General features: G+C 39.3%; 1 protein-coding gene across 13 annotated transcripts in view; it reads right to left on the reverse strand.

Moving 5' to 3' along the window:
• The window catches only part of LOC118923037 (uncharacterized), a 524,114-nt gene that overhangs the window by 156,967 nt on the left and 341,159 nt on the right, over positions 1–25,988 (reverse strand). Inside the window, exon 5 of one of the 13 annotated variants that reach the window (XR_008997785.1) lies at positions 25,737–25,821. The exons of the other annotated variants lie outside the window; for them this stretch is intronic. The gene's annotated coding sequence lies outside the window, so the exon portion shown is untranslated. The remainder of the gene's footprint in view (positions 1–25,736; positions 25,822–25,988) is intronic. 13 annotated transcript variants of the gene reach the window in all.

Raw genomic sequence — 25,988 nt, forward strand, 5'->3', positions numbered from 1 at the left:
AAAAATAAAAACAAAGCCTATACCCTGCAAAATGGTCATTTTTTTGTAGGTTGAACTGTGTTCCCCCAAAATTTATATACTGAAGCCCTAACCTGCAGTGATTCAGAACGTGATTCTATTTGGAGATCGAGTTTTAAAGAGGTGATTAATGTTAAATGAAGCAATTAGAGTGGAACTCTAATCCAATATGACTGGTGTCCTTACAAGAAGAGAAGAGACCAGGATGCAGCCATGTGGGCACTCAGGGGAAAGAGAATGTGACAGAGGGAGAAGCCTGCCATCCACAAGCCCAGGAGAGAGGCCTCAGAGTGAACCAGCCCTTGCTGACACCTTGATCACGGACCTCCAGCCTCCAGCACTGGGAGGAGATACATTTCTGTTGTTTAAGCCACCGAGTCTGGTATTTGTTACAGCAACCCTAGTAAACTGATACATTCATCATAGGGCTGCATTCTTTATCATAGGGCTACATTCACATTCCACAGCTGAGCACCATGAGAAGTAACAGAAGGGGAAGAGGTAGCAACAGTAAGAGGACTTGCTGAGGTGGTGGTGGCGGGGAGGCTGTGGGGAGACTGGCCTATCGTTTTCCCTTCTGCTGCCATTTTTCCTTAGAGGAAAAGGTAAACTGCTTTTTATTTTTATTGAAGTATAGTTGATATACAATATTATATTGGTTTCAGGTATACAACATAGCGTATACCTGACAATTACATATATTGTGAAATGCTCACCACTATAAATGTAGATAAACTTGCAGTTATTGACAAGGAGGCCAAATTAATTTTTACTTACACAAATCTTCCTTACCTTAGGTTGGGGTTACATCCTGATAAACTCATAAATTGAAAATATCATTAGGCAAAAATGCATTTAATACACCCAACCTACTGAACATGAGAGCTTAGTCAGCCTACCTTAAACATGCTCAGAACACTTACATGAGCCTACAGTTGGACAAAATCATCTAACACAAAGCCTGTTTTATAATGAAGTGTTGAATATCTCATGGAATTTACTGAATACTGTACTGAAAGTGAAAACCGGAATGGCTGTAAGTGTATTGTTGTTTACTCTCATGATCATAGGGCTGACTGGGGGCTGCGGCTCGCTGCCACTGCCCAGCCTCATGAGAGAACATCGTACCACACATTTCTAGCCCAGGAAAAGATCAAAATGCAAAATGCAAAGTACAGTTTCTACTGCATGTGTATGCTTTTGTACCATCATAAAGAGGAAAAATCATAAGTTGATCCATTGTACGTGGGGGGTCATCTGTACAGTGTAATTGGCCTCCCTGTCTTTAGCTTACAACATAATAACCTTTCCAGTGAATTCTTTAATTTATAATCTTATCACTTTGTACCTGAATCATTGATATAAACATTGCTTGAATTTTATTCCTGATAAGATTAGCCAAGAATGCTTGAAAAAGGAACATTTCCATAGCACTTGAAGAAAGTACATGTTTAATAATGAATTCCACAAGAATTTAAATTCTCTGAACAATTCCAAAGGGCAGTTTGAGCAAGTATCCAAATTTAAATTAAACAATGGAAAACAATATTAGCATATATCCCCAGCACTCCGCAAATACTGAATATTTGTTGAATTAATCAATAAATGGGTAAATGAATGGATGGCTAAATGAATGAGTGATGTTTATATCAGGGGTTAGCAAACATTATCCACAAAAGATTGGACTGTAAATAGCTAAGGCTTTGTGGGCCAGATGGCTATGTGTCTCTGTCACAACCACTTAACTCTCCCATATAGCCAAAGGCAGCTGTAGCCAGTACATAAATCAATGGGCATGGCTATGTTCCAAAAAACACAACAGCAGCCTGGATATGGCTCCCTGGCCAAAGTTCGCTGACCTCTGGCTTAAATATTCACTTCCCTGATCAAAATCCTTTTCTAGCACCCTACCACCTACCAATTTCAGGGTAAGCCACCCATTTGGGATCCAATATCCTGCACATCATGAACACCTTCTACTGCCCCTGTCATATGAGATGATCTCTTATTCCACGCTCCAGGCTTCCAAGTTCTCACCTTTGCTCAGACAGTTGCCCTAGCTACTAAAATTGTATTTATTCTTCAATGCCTTTCTCCAATTCTACATTGTTTGAGAAGCTGTTTTGAATTAATCCAGTCAGATGTGAGTTTTCTTCCCTCTGAACCCCATAAGTGGCAATTTCTCACTTCACTAATTGCACATATTAAATTCAGTCCCATATTAGAATCATGTAAGTGATTTCTTATAATCTTCTATAAAAGCTTCTAAGTGCAAAGGCCATATCCTCTTCAGCTTTGTATTCCCTACAATACCTCAAACACATGATAGTCTCAATAATGTTCGAAAAACACACTGAAATGATACAATTTTGAATTTCTGCCCCAACAGGGTGAAAAAGAACTCTGATTGGTCTCTGTTTTCAATGAATTCCAAAACTTGGTATTTCTGGGATATTTGTACAGGCTGCTTCTCTGTGGGGTTATCAGTCTAGCAGGAATTGAAATAACCTTGTTTGCTACAGAACTTTAAAAATGTATTAGGGAACTAGAATTCTTGGAGCCAGTTGTCCTTTTAACTTTGGTCTGGGAGCAAGGAGCTAATGACCTCCTCAACTGCTAAGCTTCTAAAGAGGTTAATAGAATTGAGATTTTTTTACCTGTTGTATTCCTAAGGACTTACTTATAGATTGTTTCCTTGTGACTACAAGTGAGAAGTTCTATTCAACTCAGACATTTCTGGAGTGAGTACCTGCCAGCAATGCGAAAAGCACTATGAGAAATGGAGAGATAAATAAGACATGAGCAGCCCTATCACTCAGGAGTTAACAGTCTAGTCAGGGAGACAGACACAGATCCAAGGCTTAAAACACAAAGTAGGCTGTGGTTAAGGTTATAATGGAACACAGTGAGATGATATTGCAAAGAGAGAAATTAATTTTGATGGACAGAAATCTAGACAAAGAGGCCTCACAGGCTGGATGGAATTTGAGTAGAAACTTGATAGGAGAACAGCGATAAAGATGTGGATATGGTGACGTTGTGGTGTGTTACAGCTGCCAGTGACTTCAGACAACCCTCTTTATCAGTTGAGGAAGGTGAGAGGAACTGTGACCTCAGACAACTTACTGGTCCCCCTTTGGAACTATCTATATGCAACTTCAAATTCACAGGAGAGATGGGAAATGAATCTTAGACTAGAATATTTTAATTCCTAGGCATCTGTGACAAACATCAGAGGAAGCAATTAGTCATCTGACCACACATCAAGCCCAAGGCCAGGGTGGCCTCTGTGAGAAGTCATGGCCTTTAGTTGTATCAAGAGAGCAGATTTGGCTGCTAGCAAAATTGCACCTGGGTCCTGGAAGTGAAAAAGAACCTTGGAACCAGAACAAAAGCTTGCATTGGCAGGGAACAGATCAGAGCTACTTTAAACTCTGGGCAGGGAATCTGGTGAAAGAGTCCAACTTTAGCTTATAAACAAAAGTTCTCAAGAGCAACTAAAGGAATGATGCCTTGACCTAGAATTACGGGGACAAGACATCACAGGGGTGGGCCTGGGTTTGTGCTTCCCGGGGCAGGTCTGGGCAGATAAGCACAGGTGTCCCAGGCCTCCCCTCTTGCTGTGCCCCATACCTCCCGCCCCTTGGGTCTGCTGCCCTGGGGACCACAGGCCCACAGGATCCAGCTGACGCTGACCGAGAATGCACACTTCCCAGGGTGAGTCAGAGAAGCAGCTAAGACCCCCAACATGCCCTGTGATGGTTTAATTTAGATAGATTATTCAGTCTCTCATCACTCTCATTACTAACAGGGAATATGTAGCTGAACAATAAATCTTCATTTATTTATCTTAGATTTACAGGAGCAGTTGTGTCTTTTTTTCTTCGCTAAAGGAAACATAGACTTCATCAGTATCTGTTTTGTTTCTCTCTTCTCTGTCTTCCTCCAACCCTACATCACAATCTCCCTGCCCATTCCCACCATGGAAATATGTTGTGCCCATATTAATCTACTGAAAAAAAAATCATTTTTCCATAGAACAGAATATATTGCTTCCAGATAACAGATGCAGTAAAATGGTCTGCTTAAATTCTGAGTCTTTATCTCTTTTGGAAAAAGTTATTCTTATTTTCCATATATGAAACAGCTGAGTTAAAAGAGGCATGACAGTAACATTACAAAAATAATCCATTCAAGTCAATTTATTTTCCAGTGATGGAAAAAAAAAGTGGGTTTTTGAATGGGAAGCAAAGCATCTTTTACCAATATTATCAATTTAATATAATTTAGATATAGTTTATATCAGTTTACTGAGCATTCTGAGGATATAGAAGGTACCACTTCTTCCTAACAAAAGTTAAAGAAGACATGATAATGGAATGTTAGAGCTGGCAGAAGGGCGTAGTAAGCAGCTTCTAGCCCAACATATGGGGAAACTGAGGCATAGAGAAACCAAAGGATTTGCCCCAAGTCAGACAAACCAGGACAAAACCTACCAGTAGATTGAGAAAAGTCCAGTCGAGAAATCCTGACTTCCTATCTTCATTATATCCAGTCTCTGTCTCCTTAACAGTAGCCTCTGGCACATATGAATATGCAGGAGAGAAATACATCTCAGGGAAGGCTCATACTTGCTGAAAGGAATTTAGCATTGAGAAGTCTCAGTAACGTAAGATACTAATTCAGTAAGGAACTCTTGTCTCAGCATTGTCCGAATCCCAAACCGAACTGCATCCTACTGGGAGTGTTACAGAGCTTTCTGTCAAGGTTTCCATAGAGACAAAGAGCCAGAAGCAGTCAACATGGAGGGAATTTTTTGCGCAGGAACTAACACAGAGCAAAGAGTAGATTTTCAGGAAATGCTTGTCAACTTGCTATAAAGAACCTGGAATACGCTTTCAGGGCACAATATATGATCATTTCCAGAGCAGAAAGTCCAGATAGATAAACCTAGCAAAATTAGGAGAATATAGGAAACATTCAGGGGATGGAGAACAAGGAACATGTGGAGCAGGAAAGGAGGAGGAAGACAGCTCTCAGCTTCTCTTCTGCCCCAGACACTGGAAGGTCACTGGGCACACACCTTTTTATCATTTCAGATCAAAGAGTCAGCATCTGGAAGCCACAAATTACAGCTATTGGGTCAAGGCCTCATCTACTCAAAAAAGATCTGGAACAAAAGGACTTAGAAACTCCTATTAACATTTTGCTTCCTCACATTTTGCTTCCTTGCCTCACATAGAGAATCAAGTAAATTAAAAGACCATTTTAAAATTCTGATTCTTTTATGCCCATGAAAGATACATAACCTAGCCTCCTTTCCATTATTCACCAAAACCTGTGAATTCTGGTATAAATATTCCTTATTACTGAAACAAGAAAAATTCTGGAACACAAGAATATAATTATTCCATGAGCTACTAATTATATTGAAATCTGCTTAGGACACCCTTGTAATCAAAAGCCTCTGTTATCACTGACTACCCACTTTACTAAAAGAGCAGTAATGTGCAGTCAGAAGCTGTGCTAGTCAGAGGAAGGCAGAGAAGTACAAATTGTCCTAATACTTATACCTGCTTTTCTGCAAGGAGACTGAAACTTTTACAAATCTTCACAAACGGAAATCTCATTGAAGAACTCTAGTCTATACTTGACCCATGTTGCAGCTTGAAGAAACACCTTCCCCAAACAAGTCCCAAAAGGGAATAAAGTGGTTTAGTGTTGCTGTTCTGGTAGCAGAGAAACCCACAGAGTAACACTGGAAATGTCATTTTGATGAAGTTGCTCCTAAGGATTGTAGTCTCACTATATCTTATTTGACAGCTTCTTTCATGGAATTAACTTGGTGATTTTAAACAAGCCAGAAAACTCATGCAGTGTAACACCCTCCAGCCCTGTGCTCCACTAGCACCGGAAATGCTTTCAGAGAATTGCTTAGCTGCGTGGGAATTCAAGGAGCCAGGTCTGTGCTAACTGAACTGCCATTCTTATTTTCCCCAGCCTCAAAACTGAAATGCCTTTTATTCCCTGCTTCTTTGTAATCAACCATATCCGTTTCACTACTAAGACCTCCATGTTTGGCTTTTGATAGGTCCTTCATTTGGATCTTCTGCTCTATCCTCTCATCCAAATTTAAGTCCAGTCTGTCATATGTTGGCTATTACATATTTAGCCAACCCCTGTAAGTCAGCTTCTTGTCATCACAATTTAACCTGTAAACCAATGCAGGCATCACTTTTAATGTATCACATTCCTACTCACAACTTAAAACAAAGTCAAGGATATCTAATTTATCTCTAAAAGACCCACCCTATCTCTGAAATCATATTTCCTACAAATCCTCTAATCCAGGCAGGTAAATCTCACTGAATCATGAATTTGTGATTTTTATTCTTGTCTATGTACTGACTTGTGGGGTTCTGCTTAACAACATATTTATTTAACATCTCTCAGCCTCAGTGTCTGTAACTATAAAATGTAACTATGCTAGATGGTGTTTTGGTGAAGTTCAAATAAGAATAGTTCATTTGCAATTTCTCTCTAAATTGCCAGGCTCTGGCAAAGTTTGGCTATTCATCAGTCTAGGTCTGCATTTACAATTACACCCTGATATTTGACACCTAACCATTACCCACTGGAGCAATTCCACTTCTGGTGCATGTGTGTCTCTACTAAACCAACCTGTGATCTATCTGAAAGCAGAACTTCATTTTGTCACTAATCACCTTGAGCCTTTTTTTCCTAAATAGAAGGATCTGGTAGGATGAGCTTAAGTCAGGCTTCCTGGTCCTTTTCAAGGCCCAGCACAAAGTATACAACAATACTCATTTGTCGATTGCCTTAGCTGGGTGCTGGACATGAATAAGGAAGAGCAGCAGACTTTCATCTCACCAGACCAACTTTTCTATTAAAGAACAACAAAAATCACAGAGAAAGCAAGTAGTGATTCTACAACATTTTGCTATGCTGATGGACAGTCACTGTAAAGGGGTTTATAGGGGGGACCTGGTATAGGGGAGAGCCTAGTAAACATAATATTCATCATGTAAGTGTAGATTAATGATACCAAAAAAAAAAAAAAAAAAAAGAAAAGGCAGTTCCTGTGTGGTGACCTCCAATGAGTTCTACACAAGGGTACAAAGGGCATATAAAAGTGTAGGCAAAGGGTCTGTTTGTGTTTATACAGAGGATCAAAGCCTAATTTGGCTACCCCGAAAATCAACTAAGATATGATATGAAAAAGAACTTCCAACATCTGCACTCTCTGGAAGACTCATGCCAGAAGATGATCATCAAAAAACCCCAACAAAGATCCACGCACTGCTACAGCTGTAGATGCACTCATCCCACCAGTTCCAGGACTTGCCATGGGAATGAAGAAGGAGATATCTAAGCTGGCCTGTGCATACAGTAAAACAACAAATTTGACTGGATCTATACTGTTGGAACTCAAACAAGAATTAGGAGAAGTGCAAATTGTAGTGCTCCAAAATCTTACAACTACAGACTATTTACTATTAAAAGAACATATGGGATGTGAACATTCCCCAGGAATGGGTTGTTTTAATTTGTCTGATTACTCTCAGATGGTTCAAGTTCAGTTGGACAATATTCACCATATCATAGATAAGTTTTCACAAGTGCCTGGGGTGCCTAACTGGTTTTCTTGGTTTCACTGGAGATGGCTGGTAATTACAGATATGCTTTGGTTATGTAACTATACTCCTATTATGTTAATGTGTGTGCGCAATTTAATTAGTAGTTTAAAACCTATACATGCTGAAGTTACTCTACAAGAAGATATGTCAAAGGAATAATCAATCTTCCCATGTTTTCTTCTGCCTACTACTTCTATAGCTTTTCTTCTTCCTTCCTAATTGCAGCCCTTGAGTAGAATTCGTGCCTCATACCAAATTTACCGAGTGTCATGGTTCTTCCAAGTGGTGGAGATGCCTCAGGACGGGTGCTGGGCATAGAAGCCACAGGGCATAAATATGCAGGGAAGTGGAAGGCTAACCATTTCAAACAATAAGGCTTCTCTCTCACTTACCAACTTTGCATTTCCCTGTATGGCCCCGGAAGATGACTGGTTAGCCAGAGACGGGTAAGATTCCTCAAGGGAGGAACAACCTAAGACAGGCACAGTCGCAGGGGGGCCATCAGGTGAGAAATTGGGGATCAACAGAGGTGAGGCTTAGAACCTCACCCCCCTGTTCTGAGAGAAATCTTCTGCATACGTGGATGTTTTATTGCCCTTGTCTAGCTTGGATTAACACATAGTCTACAGGCACACACCTGATCATCTACATTTGCTCTCTTACAACACTAAACTATGTTTTCTACCTTTATCTTGTATCTACCTACCACTTCAGCATTTTATTAAAAATAATAATAATAAAGAGAGAAATGTGGTATCCACATATAAATCAAGTATAAAAACCAAATGAGTATTCATATTTGAACTGTTTATAGTTCATAATGCATGAGCAAAACCGAAAGTTTCTGTGATGACTGCCCTTGTACTGTTCACCATGTAACTTATTCACTATGTAAGAATTTGTTCTCCATGTAAGAACTTGTTCGTTATGCCTCAGAAGATTGGAGACTGATGAAAATTAGGCTTGGGGTGGATTAATGATTGTGCATTGAGCATTGACTCCCCTATACAGAATTTTATTGTGTTAACAACCATTTGATCAATAAATATGAGAGATGCCCTCACAAAAAAAAAAAAAGGAAAAAAAAAAAAGTTCACACTTCCAATGGTAAAATAAATAAGTAACCGGGATGTAATGTATAGCATAAGGAATATAGTCAAAATATTGTAACAACTTGGTATGGTGATAGCTGGTACCTAGAATTATCATGTATATAAATGTTGAATCACCTGAAACTAATGTAACGTAATACTGTGTGTCAACTACCCTTCAATAAAAAATAATTATCTACAAAAAAAAAAAAAGAACAACAAAAATACATGGTGATTCGTGAGAATATATCTATGAAGTGCTAGGAATAATTTGAGAAGCATTTGCCACAAACAGCAACTTCCTGCTCTGGGGACTTTGAGGCTATGATTTCCAAATGGTGCTTTGATATCAAAACCTTGCATTTTGCATTTTATAAGCTCAAGAAAGGCAGATAGCTCAACAGAGGCAACCAAGTGTTGTGAAAGACAGGGACTCTCAATGAGGTCCAGTGAGTGTTCAGTATCTTGATTTAAAGAGAGTTGAGATTCACAAGTTTTTTTGCTGTGTCTTTCCCTCCTTTCCCATCCCCTGCCTTTACCTAGAGGAATATGTGTGTGATTCTTTTAAGCTGCAAAAGAAGGCAAGCCCCTAGTTACATTCTCTAACAGTCCTTTGACCCTAAAACTGTGATTTGTGGTTAGCAAGTTTTAGTGAGCCCATCCTTCCCAGATTACCCATCTTCCTCCTTCTCAAACATCTTTTCTCCTTACCTTTCTCTCTGGGGCCTCCAGCTGCCATCTCTCCTAAAGGAGTCATTCCCCCTACACAAAGATGACACAGCCCATATTATTTATAAGTATCCATTTCTGAAGTACAACTGTGCACCTTGCAGATGGAAATAATGCTTAGGGTAGCCAAGAACTGTAGGGCTATCAGAACATCTAAAGTCATCTATGACAGACTTTTAACTGAGTTAAAACCTTTACAGGAGAACAGGCTTGCTCAGTCTGAAGATTTTCTGAAGAGGTGAGGACATAATCTATAAAAATCCTGTGACAGCCTATCACCTAGCAAATCGGCAGGGACTTATTGTTAAATTGTCAATGCCACTCTTAGAAATGATGTGACAAAATGGCCACTCTCATACATTGCAGGAGAGAGTGGAAATTTGAAAAACTCTTTTGAAAAAAAACTGGGCAAAATGTATCAAGAATCTCCAACTGTTCTTATCTTGTTATTTCTGGAACTGGCTTCGGGACATAAAGCTGAAATACAGAAAAATGTTAAATGCCTCAAACATTTATTAATTATTATCATAGTTTAAAAAGAAAGAAAACTTAAATGTCCAACAACATGGGACTGAGAATGGAAATTTAGATACTGAATTGACCCAATGGGAATGGCAACCATATCCCTCATCATGGAAGAAAGAGGGGGAGGAGTCAGTTACCAAACAGATTTACTGCCATAACTGATGAAGCATACACCAGAAATCCCACAGGAAGTTCAACCACTTTTGTTTGTTTATTCTTGCTTCTAATGATAGAAAGATCTGGTGGGATGAGATTTGGCCCAACTCCTTGCCTTTTTCAACCTACTGTAAAGTAGACAACCAATACTAGCTTACTCACTGCTTTAGTCGGTCATTGAAAATGAATAAGGGAGAAAAGCAACTCTCACCAGAGAAAGTCTATGGTTAAGGAAAAAAGATAAATGATGGCAGGTGAGAAAGCATGCAATGAGTGCCAGGGATTCAAGATGAGCCCCCATCATCTATTCAATTCACCCCAAGTCCAAGTCCTACAGGAACTTAACTTCAGACCCTGTGGCACTTGGAAAACATTACACCTATCAAAGCACTGTAAAGGATAACCTGCTGCCAGCACATTCCTTATCTTGTATTATATTAAAGGATGCCCTTTTCTTCCCAGTATTAGTTGACATCACATCAGGCCCCCTTCTTTCTAGCTTATGCCAGGGTTCCCAGACTCTAGGAATGGGGACTTGGAGATGAAGGTAAATTCATTCCACTGTAGATTATATGATCATTAAATGAGGAGGGGGAAAGGCAAGATAAAATGCTACATGGGAATATGGATGACTTGCTATCATTTTTTATTTATATTTTTCCATTTCTTCCCCAAAATTTCCTGCAAGGAATAAGTATTGTTTTACAAATCAAAAAAATTTTTAAGATGAGACATTTTACTAACAACTTAATTATAAGCAGCGGAGGTTTAAACCAGTGTGCCTTCCTTGTTCCAACACACTGTTAACTGCCACCTTTTGCCAGGTGGTGTGCTGGATAAAAAGAGGAGGAAATCATGGTCCATGTTGTCAAGGAGGTCACAGATATCTGAGGGAGACAGAGAGGGCTGTGTATTCAAGAGGTATGAACACGGGGAAGTTATGCAACCTAAGAAAGTAGAGAGTACAAGGGGAGCACAAGAGAAACAGTTAGTCATTCTGCCTGGGTAGAGAGTAAAAGGGGACTTCATGCAAAATGGAAAAAGCTGAACTCTTAAAGTTTCATTTCACTGCTTGGGGGTAAATAATGGAAGAAAATTCCAAGCAGAGAGAACAGAATGAAGGAGCAGGACCAGGCAGTGAGCTCATGAAGGTATACGACAATCAAGAAAAAGATGATGAAGGTGTGATCAAATGTCAGCCACAAAGAGAATGACAGGCAGAGAGGGTTTGAACGACCAGACAGGTGGTCACAGGACTCAGTGACAGATTGATTGGCTCCAGGAGGTAAAGGAGAAGAACTGAAAAGTGACTCCAAGTTTCATAGTTCAGACAAGACTAACTAAGCCTTACCCTTGATATTTGGGGGGTGGGGGTCGGGGGGCACATAGTGAGGCCATTGACTAAGTCAAGAATATAAGAGAAAGGGGGAGAGTAAAAAAAGAAGACAGGAACTTATTCTGGACATGGGGAGTTCTGAGTGGCCTCTACCTCTGCCAGCCAGGCAGGAATGCCGCATGCAGAAAAAGAAACACGTTGCTGAAACTCAGGCAAAGATCAGGGACTGGAGGCTGACACGGGAAGTGGGGATGACTGTCAAAATAATGGGGAGAAGCAGGAGAACAGAAGCAATCTACTTGCCACCCCCTAGTTCCAAATTAGCCTTCCCTTCTCCTATACACACAAGTTCTCCATGTTGTAGCCCCAGTGAACTTTCAAACTAGAAATCTTGCTACTTAATGCCACAGCTTAGAACCGTTCAGTGCACCCAGTCTCACTGGTAGTCAGAGAAATGTCAGTTGAAAGGACAATGAGATTCTATTTTTTGCCTGCTGGCCTGGAAAAAAAGAAAGATTGATAATATCCACTGCTGGTAAGCACATGGGGAAATGAGCACTCATATTTCTGGTAAGACTGCAAATTGCTATGATATTTTGGGACACTTATTACCATTTTAAAATCTCATGATTTTTGATCCAGGAAGTCCTCTTTTAAGAACCTTTTAGAAACAAAAGCAATGATACAAAAGGATATATGTACAATAGTCTTTATTGTGATATTATTTATAAAAGTAAAGGCCTAGAAACAGCCAAATGTCTACTAAAAATGTAATGTTCAAACAAATAAATGACAATCCTTGTTTAGTAGTATGCAGCTGTTAAAAGTTAATAAGAATTTTCTATGTTTGGATTTTAATCTAGAATGATGCTTGTGATAGATTAAGTGAAAAAAACGAGTTACAAAGTTCCATACAATGATTTGATTTAAGGGACAACAAAGAAAAAAGTGACATCTCATAGTAGCTGTACTATTAATAGTTAATATGAATATAGTCTAACTGTTTACCAGGTATTATTTTAACTACATTATGTGCTACTCATTTAATATGTAACCACCTTGTAAGGTAGGTAGAAGACTGTTATCACTCTCATGTTACAGATAAGAAAACTAAGGCCAAAACAGATAAACTTGTACAAGTCACACAGCTAGCAAGTGTCAGGCAGGATTCATACCAGGCAATCTGGCTGACAGGCCACATGCTAGACCTCTGCACTAACCTATTATACAAGGTATTAGAGAAGGATAGGATTGTTAAATTTTTATACCATTGTATTGTTGGACTTCCTAAGAACATGTTATTTCTATATTAATAAATTCAGTAGAAACATATAGGGAAAGAGACTCCAAAGACACCAAATTGTCCTTAAACAATAGTTGGAAACTCCCTTTCAGCCTCTTCTCACAAGGCTAATGTCTAGCCAGCTGGTGATTAAACTGCTTGTCCAGCTTGGACATTCATTTCACAGAAGATAATGGCAATCCATTTTCATAAATGTCTTCAAAAGCTTCTGAGGGCCCAGCCTTGTAGTGGGAGAAGTGGGGAGAGAGGAGCTAGGCATACCAATTCTCAGTTCAAGTTTCAGAACCTGATGGCGCCTCAGAAAGGAAATCCATTATTAGCAAACACAAAGGTTGCTGCCTGATCAGGCCTGACAGGGAGCAGACTTAGTGTAACAAAGCTCAGGCTCCTTATTTATGTGGCAGCCCTCAGCTGTCCCCCTGGAGCTAGCAGGCCCCTCAGGAGGTCATTCTTAGGCCCACTGGGCTGTGATCATCTGCAACCAGAGACACAAGTTTGCAACCCAAAATGCATACCCAGAATGCTCTCTCTCCCTGCAAGAGCCATAGGAGTGGCTGCTTCCCTGCAGCCAGGTCAAGCCTCAGTTCCACCCCTCAGAGTTCTTCTATCACAGAGAGCAGCCCCTCTTGCTCTCTATTGCTCTGTCTTCAGAGGTCCTGTAACTACCTGCCTCAGCAGGTGTACTTTTATTTCCCTCAGCAACACCACTCCCTCCTAGGGCTTCCATGTAGTCCCCAGAAATGGCACCCTCCCTGAGTCCCAAGACAGGGAAGTTGGGCTCCCTCAGGATGACAGAGGTTCATTCAGGCAGGGGCTTGCTTTGTTCAAAGGCACAAAGTAGGTGTCCAATGGATAAATGTGTTAACTTCTATAATTGCTTCTCTTCTGGGCTCTAGCATAAATCTCTTCTAGTTCTCTCTCTCTCCAATCCAGGTTTTCTCAGTTTGGGATATCAGATATATATGAACATACTGTACAATGAATTTTTCTTTTTCACTACCAGTTACTAATAATCAATAACAAACAATAATGCCATTCTCACAGCTGTACATTCCAATATGCTTGAGTGGGAAAAAAGTAGATTTCATAATGTTCATAATATAATAGCCAGTAGCACACATGCACACATACATGCAAGAATTTAAGAATACTTACATCTTTACTCAAGTTTTTTCTATTGTTAGAGGAACATAATGTTGAAAGTTCAAAGACTGTTTAAAGTAAGTGGTAGAATAATGCTAAGCCTCTTGCAAGAAAACACCAGTTTCTCTCAAAGGTGACTCACTTAGCAACAGTTCTGGCTACACAGAGAATAGAAGGAATGATCCTTTGGGTGATTCCTATCAGAGAGAAAATTAGGGGCATGTCCTGGGGTGCCTATCATCTGCTTATTCAGAAATCTGCAGGCCCAGCTTTTCTTCAGAATGACTGTACTACTTACTGTGCTGATTACCATTTTTCTTTCTCCTTGTGTGTTTCTGTCCATTTTGTGACTAGTAGGCCCAGTGGGCTCTGGGTTCTTATGTGCAACAGGGCTGTCCACTGCCATACCACGCAGAAAGACAGAGGGGAGAAGGAGCTTTGCGAGTTTAGGGTGAAAGACTTCCTGCCACAGGAGCCATCACTAACCTAAAGCTGAAGACCTTTGGTTTTAAACCATTCACCACCTAACATCTCCATGAAACTGACTCCCTGACAGGCATTCAACAAAGGCCATAAAATGGGGGCATACTCTGATTTGGGGCTAAAGAGGGTGCACTTGTTGCCCTTGAATGCTATCTTTCATTAAGGATTGAAATGCAGTTTCCTGCGAGCAACACCTGCATGTGGGTTGTCCTTCGCTGAACGTGGAACAAAGAATGGCATAGGCATGAGGCTAATTTATCTTCTCCACAGTATAGAATATTCTGTCAGCTTTGCAAGTAGATTTATTGAATATGTAAGCCCTGAACCATTATTTTTACAGACTCAGAAAAATTTCAGCATCTCCCCTCTCAATACTGCTCTCAGGCAGCTCCTCTGGTGGCCAGCAGTGCCAAATGGAACCAATGCTGTGCATCTGATGTCTGCCTATGTCGACCGGTTCTGTGGACACAAACTATGCCAGTGATGCCAGCCAGCAGGGTCACAAATGCTGAGTGGAAGACCATGGATGCATGGGTGCAAATACATCCCTGCACACACAAAAATTACCATTCAAAGCTTCACCCGGTAAGAAGAGCCAGAGAACTCAGCTTTATGCTCGAAGGCCTGTCTGGTATAAATGTTAGGGATTGGCCATTAGCTGCTCAAAATATAAGGCCCAATTTTCACATATTATAAAAATTTCTGCTTGGCTGTTTTTTTGTTTGTTTCTTTGTTTTTTGTTTGTTTGTTTAAAATCTGGCTCAGATTCTTTTAGGTTCAGATTTTTCTCTGGAATTCTAGAACCATATACCATTAGCCAAATGAGTCTCTCCAGCTGTTGGTCCCAAAGAAGCTTCAATCTCAAACTGTCCCAAATCACACCCTTCCCTGACCTCCCCAATCTGCTGTTCCTATAGATTCTGCACTACAGTACGACATCATTCAGAGTGGTCTCTAAACCAGAAACCTGGCTGTAAACCTTGGGCCCTCCCTTCGGTGCACTTTGCATAGCCAATCTATCAATCATGGTGTCTGTAGAGGGTGGCAAAGAATTCAAATCCTGCCCCTACCCCCTCCCTAGCTGTGTGTCCTTGAGCAAGTAACTTGACTCCATGCCTCAGTTTCTTCATCTGAAAAACACCATAATAATAATAATAATAATAATGATCATCATCATCATCATCATCAACCACATATGGCTGTTGTAAACACTTGATGAAATAATGAATGTGAAGTGCTGAGAACAGTGCCTGACCAATAGTGAGCACTCAATGAACATTAGTCACTGTTAATTACTGCTTTATACACATCACATCTTCCATACACAGCCTTTTCTCTGAAACCTCTCACTGCTCCAGATCCTCCAAACCAGCCTTGCTTTCTCTAAATCTCCACAGCACTCTCCTTGCTGTTCTCACATTGCTGCTACTGGGATCTTTGCAGGCCTCTCCTTGGGTAGGGAAATGAGGACTGCACAGGCCTATACTTGGGGAACAGAGGATAGTGGAAAGAGTGAGCCACAGAAGCTTCATCTCTCTCTTTTCCCAATATCATTAAAATTCAATTTTATATCTCTGTCTTAAAACTATATCTCACAGGGCCCACAAAAATATGCCAACAGCCCAGCCTTCTTCTGAGTGCAAATTCTGTGGGCAGCCCCTGAACTGATGGACTTGCCCTCTTCCACAAAGCCTAAACTTCTATGGGCTGCCAAGTAGTAAATAATGAACTAACTGAAAGCAAAGTCTAGATCATTTATCTTTAAACCTCTGGTACAGCATAGAACCTAGCCATAGGTTTTCAGAAAATGCTTGTCAAATGGCTAGTTGGATGGCCACCATTCTGTAAGTCCAGACCAATTCACTATTTTTATTTTCTGGTTTTATAAATAAAGTTTTGGCATACAGCCACACCCATTCACTTACATATCATCTGGGCCCATTTTCATGCTATAGCAATAGAGCTGAGTAGTCTCAGGAAAGACTCAATGGCCTCAAACCCTGAAATATTTATTATCTGGCGCTTTATAGAAAAACAGCATAGACCCCATCCTGAACGATAACAGCCAATATTTAGTGTTTACGAAGAGGCAGGTGCTCTGAACAGTTTAGCAGATTATCTCATTAAACCCCCAAATTTTCCCTATGTGGTAAATTCTATTATTAACCCCATTTTACAGACAAAGAGACCAGACTGTGGTACAGAGAGGGAAAATGACTTGCCCAAGGTATCGGAGCTAGGAAGAGGCAGAGCGGGGATCTGAACCCAGGCAGGATAGCACATCGATGGGTCAAATACTTGAAAGCCCTCAGATAATTGTACTGGCTGGGGCTCTGTGGGCAGGAAGCACAACCAGTACCCAGGGTTTGTTCTGTTCCAGTCAAGATGAATCATTTCTCCTTGCAAAATGGAAGATGCCCAGTGTAAATGAGTTGCCAAGTAACACAGATGGTTTTGTCCTGGGGACTCCATTGTACTCTCTGTAGCTGGCAGACTGGCTTTTTGGAAGCAGAAATAGTGAGAAGGGACTTGGTGGGTGAGGATCAGGGCTCTGTACCACTGCCGTCCTTGCCCTCCAAGGCTTCACAGTTCCGTGATTGGCTCCTAGAGCCTGTTGAGCTTCAGGATTGGGGAAGACTAGGAGAAGTGACCAAGAGGGTAATGCTAATGCTGAAGTCAAGTGGTCAGATTATGGGCTCTGAAACCAGATTACCCAGGCTCGAATCCTGACTGTCACAAAATACCTGTGTGCCCTTAGGCAAGTTGCTTAACCTTTAAATGCTTCAGTTTCTTCCATTTCTAAAATGGGGATTATAACCTACCTGCTTTATGGGGTCACTTAGAATATTTTTTTTCATTAAGGTATCACTGATATACAATCTTATGCTCAGGTCTCACATGAGCAACATTATGGTTACTATATCCCCCCTATTATCAAGTCCCCACCACATACCCCATTACAGTTACTGTCTATCAGCATAGTAAGATGTTATAGAGTCATTACTTGCCTTCTCTGTGCTATACTTCCTTCCTGGTGTCCCCTCCCATGTATTATATGCACTAATCATAATTTCCCTTAATCCCCTTATCTCTCCCCAGCCCATTCCCATTTGGTCACTGTTAGTACATTCTTGGGTTCTGTGAGTCTGCTGCTGTTCTGTTCCTTCACTTTTTGCTTTGTTGTTATACGCCACAGATGAGTGAAATCATTTGGTACTTGTCTTTCTCCACCTGGCTTATTTCACAGGGGACAATATCCTCTAGCTCCATCCATGTTGTTACAAAAGGCAGAATTTGTTTTCTTCTTATGATTGAATAATATTCCATTGTGTATATGTAACACATTTTCTTTATCCATTCATCTACTGATGGACACTTAGGTTGCTTCCATTTCTTGGCTACTTAAATAGTGCTGTGATAAACATAGGTGTGCATATGTCTTTTTAAATGTGTGATTCTGTTTACTTTGGGTAAATTCCTAGGAATGGAATTCCTGCATCAAATGGTATTTCTATTTTTAGTTTTTTGAGGGATCTCCATATTGCTTTCCACAATGGTTGAACTAGCTTACATTACCACCAGCAGTGTAGGAGGAACCCCTTTCTCCACATCCTTGCCAGCATTTGCTGTTGCTTTTCATTTGATGTTGGCCATCCTAACTGGTGTGAAGTGATATCTCATTACAGTTTTAATTTACATTTCGCTGATGATTAGCAATGTAGAGCATCTTTTCATGTGCCTGTTGGCCATCTGAATTTCTTCTTTGGAGAAGTGTTGGTTTAGATCCTCTGCCCATTTTTTAATAGCGTTATTTGCTCTTTGGGTGTTGAGGTGTGTGAGCTCTTTATACATTTTGGGTGTCAACCCCTTATTGGATATGTCACTTATCAATATATTCTCCCATACTGTAGGATACCTTTTTGTTCTACTGATGGTGTCCTTTGCTGTATAGAAACTTGATAGTTTGATGTAGTCCCACTTGCTCATTTTTGCTTTTGTTTCCCTTGCCCAGGGAGATATGTCCATGAACAATTTGCTCATGTTTATATTCAAGAGCTTTGCCTATTTTTTCTTCTAAGAGTTATATGGTTTCATGACTTATATTCAGGTCTTTGATCCATTTAGAGTTTACTTTCATGTATGGAGTTAGACAGTAATCCAGTTTCATTCTCTTACATGTAGCTGTCCAGTTTTGCCAACACAAGCTGTTGAAGAGGCTGTCATTTCCCTATTGTATATTGATGGCTCCTTTATGATATATTATTTGGCATATATGTGTGTGTTTATATCTGGGCTCTCTATTCTATTCCATTGATATATGACTCTGTTCTTGTGCCACTACCAACTTGTCTTGATTACTGTGGCTTTGTAGTAGAGCTTGAAGTTGGGGAGCATAATCCCCCCTGCTTTATTCTTCCTTCTCAGTATTGCTTTAGCTATTCATGGCCTTTTGTGGTTCCATATGAATTTTAGAATTATTTGTTCTAGTTCATTGAAGAAAGCTGTTGGTATTTTGATAGGGATTGCATTGAATCTGTAGATTGCTTTAAGCAGGATGGCCATTTTGACAATATTAATTCTTCCTACCCAAGAGCATGGGATGTATTTCCATTCATTAGTGTCCTCTTTAATTTCTCTCAAGAGTGTCTTGTATTTTTCAGGATATAGGTCTTTCACTTCCTTGGTTAGGTTTATTCCTAGGTATTTTATTCTTTTTGATGCAATTGTGAATGGAATTGTTTTCCTGATTTCTCTTTCTGCTAGTTCATCATTAGTGTATAGGAATGCAACAGATTTCTGTGCATTAATTTTGTATTCTGCAACTTTCCTGAATTTATCTATTAGATCTAGTAGTTTTGGGATGGATTCTTTAGGAATTTTAATATACAATATCATGTCATCTGCAAACAGTGACAGTTTAATTTCCTTACCAATTTGGATGTCTTTTATTTCTTTGTGTTGTCTGATTGCCATTGCTAGGACCTCCAGTACTATATTGAATAAAGTCAGGGAGAGTGGGTATCCTTGTCTTGTTCCCCATCTTACAGGAAAAGCTTTTAGCTTTTCACTTTTAAGTATAATGGTAGCTGTGGGTTTGCCATATATGGCTTTTATTATGTTGAGGTACTTGCCCTCTATACCCATTTTGTTAAGAGTTTTTATCATGAATGGGTGTTGAGTTTTGTCAAATGCTTTTTCAGCCTGTATGGAGATGATCATGTGGTTTTTATCCTTCTTTTTATTGATGTAGTGGATGATGTTGATGGATTTTCAAATGTTGTACCATCCTTGCATCCCTGGGATGAATCCCACTTGATTATGATGTATGAACCTCTTGATGTATTTTTGAATTTGGTTTGTTGATATTTTGTTGAGTATTTTTGCATCTATGTTCATCAGGGATATTAGTCTGTAACTTTCTTTTTTTGTGGAGTCTTTACCTGGTTTTGGTATTAGAGTGATGCTGGCCTCATAGAATGAGTTTGGAAGTATTCCCTCTTCTATTTTTTGGAAAATTTTAAAGAGGGTGGGTATTAGGTCTTCTCTAAATGTCTGATAAAACTCAGCAGTGAAGCCATCTGCTCTGGGGTTTGTTATTGGGTAGTTTTTGATTATCAATTCAATTTCATTGCTGGTAATTGGTCTGTTCAGATTTTCTGCTTCTTTTGGGTCAGTCTTGGAAGGTTGTGCTTTTCTAGAAAGTTGTCCATTTCTTCTAGATTATCCAATTTGTTAGCTTATAATTTTTCATCATATTCTCAAGTGATTCTTTGTATTTCAGTGGTGTCTGTAATGATTTTTCCTTTCTCTTTCTGATTCTGTTTATGTGTGTAAATTCTCTTTTTTTCTTGATAAGTCTGGCTAGGGGGTTATCTATTTTGTTTATTTTCTCAAAGAGCCAGCTCTTCGTCCCATTAATTCTATTGTTTTACTCTTCTCAATTTTATTTATTTATTCTCTGATCTTTATTATGTCCCTCCTTCTACTGACTTTGGGACTCATTTGTTGTTCTTTTTTCCAGTTTCAATAATTGTGAATTTAGAGTGTTCATTTGGGATTATTCTTCCTTCCTTAAATATGCCTGGATTGCTATATACTTTCCTCTTAGAACTACCTTCACTGCATCCCAGAGAAGTTTAGGCATTCAGTTGTTGTTTTCATTTGTCTCCATATATTGCTTGACCTGTTTTAATTTGGTAATTGATTCATTGATTATTTAGAAGCATGTTGTTAAGCCTCCATGTGTTTGTAAGCCTTTTTGTTTTCTTTGTACAATTTATTTCTAGTTTCATACCTTTGTGATCTGAGAAACTGGTTGGTATAGTTTCAATCTTTTTTAATTTACCAAGGCTCTTTTTGTGGCCTAGTATGTAACCTATTCTGGAAAATGCTCCATGTGCACTTGAGAAGAATGTGTATCCTGTTGCTTTTGGGTGGAGTGTTCTATAGGTGTCTGTTAGGTCCATCTGTTCTAGTGTGTTGTTGAGTGCCTCTGTGTCCTTACTTATTTTCTGTCTGGTTGATCTGTCCTTTGGAGTGAATAGTGTGTTGAAGTCTCCTAAAATGAATGCATTGTATTCTATTTTCACCTTTAATTCTGTTAGTATTTTTTTCACTTATTTGGGTGCTCTTATGTTGGGTGCTTAGATACTTACAATGGTTATATACTCTTGTTGCACTGACCCCTTTATCATTATGTAATGTTCTTCTTTGTCTCGTGTTACTTTCTTTGTTTTGAAGTCTATTTTATCTGATACAAGTATTGCAACTCCTGATTTTTTCTCCCTATTGTTTGCATGAAATATCTTTTTCCATCCCTTTGCTTTTAGTCTGTGTGTGTCTTTGTGTTTGAAGTGAGTCTCTTGTAGGCAGCATATAGATGGGTTTTGCTTTTTATCCATTCTGTAACTCTTCATCTTTTGATTGGTGTACTCAATCAATTTACATTTAGGGTGATTATTGATAGATATGTATTTATTGCCATTGTGGGCTTTGGATTTATGGTTACCAAAGGTTCATAGGCAGCTTCTTTACTATTTAACAGTCTAACTTAACTCACTTATTATGCTATTGTAAACACAATCTGAAGATTCTTGTTTTTTTCTTCCTTTTTCTTCCTCCTCCACTCTTTATATGTTAGGTGTCATATTCTGTACTCTTTGTGTATCCATGGACTGGCTTTGCATATAGTTCATTTAGTTTTGCATTTGGTTAGTATTTAATTGGTCTACAATTCCTTTACTGTTGTTTTATTTCCTCTGGTGACAGCTATTTAGCTTTAGGAGCACTTCCATCTAGAACAGTGTCCTTAAAATACACTGTAGAGATGGTTTGTGGGTGGTATATTCCCTCAACTTTTGCTTATCTGGGAATTGTTTAATCCCTCCTTCAAATTTAAATGATAATATTTCTTGGTAGAGTATTCTTGGTTTGAGGCCCTTCTGTTTCATTGCATTAAATATACCATGCCACTCCCTTTTGGCCAATAAGGTTTCTGCTGAGAAGTCTGATAATGGCCTGATGAGTTTTCCTTTGTATGTGATCTTTTTTTATTTCTCTGGCTGTTTTTAATACTGTCCTTGTCCTTGATCTTTGTTATTTTATTCATTATATGTCTTGGTGTTGTCTTCCTTGGGTCCCTTATGTTGGGAGATCCCCAGATTGAGGAAGTTTTCAGCAATTATTTCTTCAGACACTTTCTATCCCTTTTTCTCTCTCTTCTTCTTCTGGTACCCCTATAATGCAAATATTGTTCTGTCTGGATTGGTCACACAGTTCTCTCAATATTCTTTCATTCCTAGAGATCTTTTTTTCTCTCTGTGCCTCAGCTTCTTTGTATTCCTCTTCTCTAATTTCTATTCCATTTACTGTCTCCTCTACCTCATCCAATCTGCTTTTAAATCCCTACATTGTATGTTTCATTTCAGCTACTGTATTCTTAAGGTGTCATCTATCTTCCTCCTGAATTCATTCCTTTGCTCTTGAATATTTTTCTGTAGCTTCATTAGCATGCTTATGACTTTTATTTTGAATTCTTTTTCAGGAATATTGGTGATTTTAGTCTCACTGAGGCCTCTTTTTTTGTGTTTGAGGGATTTGGGATTGAGCAAAGGTCATCTGCCTTTTCATAATCCTATTGGATAGTGAGAAATATTAGGTTTGTGTAGACAGCCCCCTCTAGTGCCCAGAAGTTCTGCTCTTTTGAGCTGCCCAGTACCTGGAGTGATGGCAGTGTCCACAGGTGAGCAGAACTGGAGCCTCTTTGCTTCCTGGCTACAGTGCCTGTCTCTGCTGTCAGGGCCACTGAGCCATGCAGGGAGCAGCCTCTGGGTTAAGTTGTGTAGTTGTTGTAAGCGGGGCTGCCCTCCAGTTTGTCTGGAGCAATGGCAGGGCGAGCAGCTTTGCACACAGGGGCCGGCACGGGTAAGAAGCAGCAGGCTGCTTATCATGGTGAGAGGCCTCGGGGCTGCATTGCCAGCCAGGGGGATGGAGCGCCTGAAGCTCCTGAGAGTTCCCAACCTGCTGGGCTGAGTGTGCAATGACGATTTTGTCCATCTGATCCTTCTCCTAAACCCTGGCCCCTTTAGCAGCCCTCTCACTGATGGGAAGTCTTTCAAAGTGCCTGCCTTTCTTTTGTCCCAGGGTAGCTGGTTGTGGAACCTGTTTGCAGTCTCAGTCTCCGACATTGGTTTTCACCCCCTCTAATCTCCAGAGCACCATGCAACATGGGTTTGTGCTCCTGGAGTAGATTTCTAGGGCTGGGTATTTAGCAGTCCTCTGCTTCTACTTCCTCCTGGCTCTGATTCTCTTCCTCCCTCTGGTGAGCTGGGCTGGGGGCAGTGCTCGGGTCCCACCAGGTCTCAGCTTTTTTACTTTACCCTTATCAGTGAGATGTTCTCTTCTCCCAGATGTAGACTGGCTGGTGCAATCTTATTTCTGGTCACTCTTTTAGGAATAGTTGTATTTGCTGTATTTTCATAATATATGTCGTTTTGGGAGGAGATTTCCACTTCACTTCTCATGTGGCTATCTTTTTCCTCTCCAGTCACTTAGAATATTTAATTCACAATTATTTGACAATATAGCAAGTTAGGGCTCTAGGACAAAGATGAAACCAGCCTGGTTTCTAAACCCTAAATACACTAGCCATTTACATATATGCCTGTAAAAGGTGGATAATAATAGCACCTACTTTGTAACACAATATGTCATATTACCCACCCTTGCTTCAACAGCCCAACCAGGAAGACAAGAGCTGAGGAGAGCAGCTAGTACATGTATCCATCCAGCAAGTATTTATTGAACACCTACTATTGACTTGGCACTGCCTTCATGGGATGCCAGCACTTCTGTGATGTACAATTCAAGGGAATGACGTTTATGCCCCTGTGGAAGGTATGAGGCAAGGCCCAGACAAGTTCATATACAACGTGGCACAGCAGTTGGAAACTCTGATTCCTTTCAATAAAGAAATTCATTTTCTTTGAATGAAATTTTTCATAATTATTTCTTCTGACAGGTTGCTGATCAAAATATATCCTTTCAGTTTACACAATGCTTCATATTTGAACAGCCTGATTTTTTTCTTGTAGTCCCGCAAAGACACACTCCTATCTTCTTGAATACTACAACTAGGTAATTAAGAAAAATGGAGTGTCAGATGCCACAGAAAAAGTATCCATCTTTGAGGGGAAACTGGCTTGCTTTTTATCCTGGAAAATTGGGTGTTCAAGTGAATAAAGCTCCAGTTAATGTCCTAGGTCCTAAACTATCATTGACTGAGGTGACCTTTGGTGGATTGAGTGTCCCCTCTCAGCCTCTAGTTCCTTCTCCTGAATAGGTAATTGATATTCCCACCCCAGAGCTACAGTAAACAAGGGGCCACCTGCCCCTTTAAGACTGATCAACAACAGCACAGAGAAGATTCAGGCCTTGGTTCAGAAGTGACAAGGAGCTTTAAAGGACCTAAAGATTATGGTATAAAAATGGCTTTTCTTTAAAGATCTCTTGGTTTTTAGTGGGGAAGGAAGGTGTCTCTTCTCTTCTTGCATATGCCTCTCTTGGCCTGAATTCTAACTATTTTGTTTAAAATACTCAAAATACCACCCTCCCCTCCACACACACATATTCAATTACTATTCATTAATTACCTAGAGTATTTTGTATCATGAAACTCCTCTGCTCCACAGATGTTCACTAGCTCTCTCATGGCAGTATTGAAAAACTGTCACACTTAGAGATGAGTTTCATATTCCTCTTTTACAAAAATACAAATGTTCAAATTTTCTGACATTCTGTGTCATGTAAGAGATTGCTAACCCTGGTTAGGTGTCTAGAATATATATTTTCAAAACAACAAATCCACTAATTACTTTTCTAAAGGTTTAATTCTTTTTCTTTTTAATCTGCTCCTCCATGATAGAAGAGTATTTTAATATAATGAATTTTAAATTTTACTTTTTAAAAAAGAGAACATTTTGAAAACAGATGTTTGGAAATATTTCCATGATTATGTGATCTTATTGACTGAAAACACTGTGTCTCTCTTAAAATATTTTCTTATCTGCTCTTTTTAAAGACTTGCATCTATTTTCAAAACTCCCAAATAAAGACAGTCAACGGGATTTGAACCTATTTGCTAAAAGTTTAGGGACTTGACATTATTTAATTAGTTTATAAGAGCAAGGGATTGTCAATATTAAGGTCGAAATGTGTTGGGTGGCAAAATATATATATTTTCATAATGCATAAACTATTTGCATTAGTCAATGAGACTGGAAAATAAAAGAGTGTCCTCATGTAGTGTAGTCAAGGATGTTGTTCTTTCTTTTGGATCAAGCATATCCTTTTGAGGTATTTTTTTTTAGCTACAAAAACCATTAGAATAAAATACATAAATAAACTCAACTTTATTCAGACCTTTAACAGTGTTAAACCAAGACTTTCAAACTAATGAAGCATATTCAATCACTTGGCGTTCACTAAAATAAAATAATTCTTAGCAGGAATAAAAGATTTTTATACCATTAGTAATATAAAATTACTTATATCATTTATTTCCCTTCTTACTGCTTCATATGTAATTCTTATTTTGTGTATCTTATAATGCATATAATATATTGCCATAGTGTTATATGTAAATATTTATGAGTAAACATATTTGGATGATATGCTCAAAACATTTTACTAAGTACAAAAACAAAAGATTTGGAGAATGCTACTTGTATCAGCTTCCTGTGGCTGCTGTAACAAATTACCACAAACTTGGTGACAATAGAAATTTATTTGCTCACAGTTCTGGGGGCCAGAAGTCCAATATCAACATCATGAGGCTGAAATCACGGTATCAACTTGAATTTTCTGGGCCACCTGATGAAACTGGACAAAGTTCCTTATTATGAATAAATCCCAGAAATGCCCAATTCTAGAAAAGTTTCTCAATGCATTTTACTTAAACTTGAACTAAAACCAAGGACAGATTAAACATGATTGAGAACAGTGAACAACAATGAAGTACCTAATATTGCTTAAGTATATGTATATAA

The sequence above is a fragment of the Manis pentadactyla genome, chromosome 5 (assembly GCF_030020395.1).
Source record: "Manis pentadactyla isolate mManPen7 chromosome 5, mManPen7.hap1, whole genome shotgun sequence".
Taxonomy (NCBI): domain Eukaryota; kingdom Metazoa; phylum Chordata; class Mammalia; order Pholidota; family Manidae; genus Manis; species Manis pentadactyla.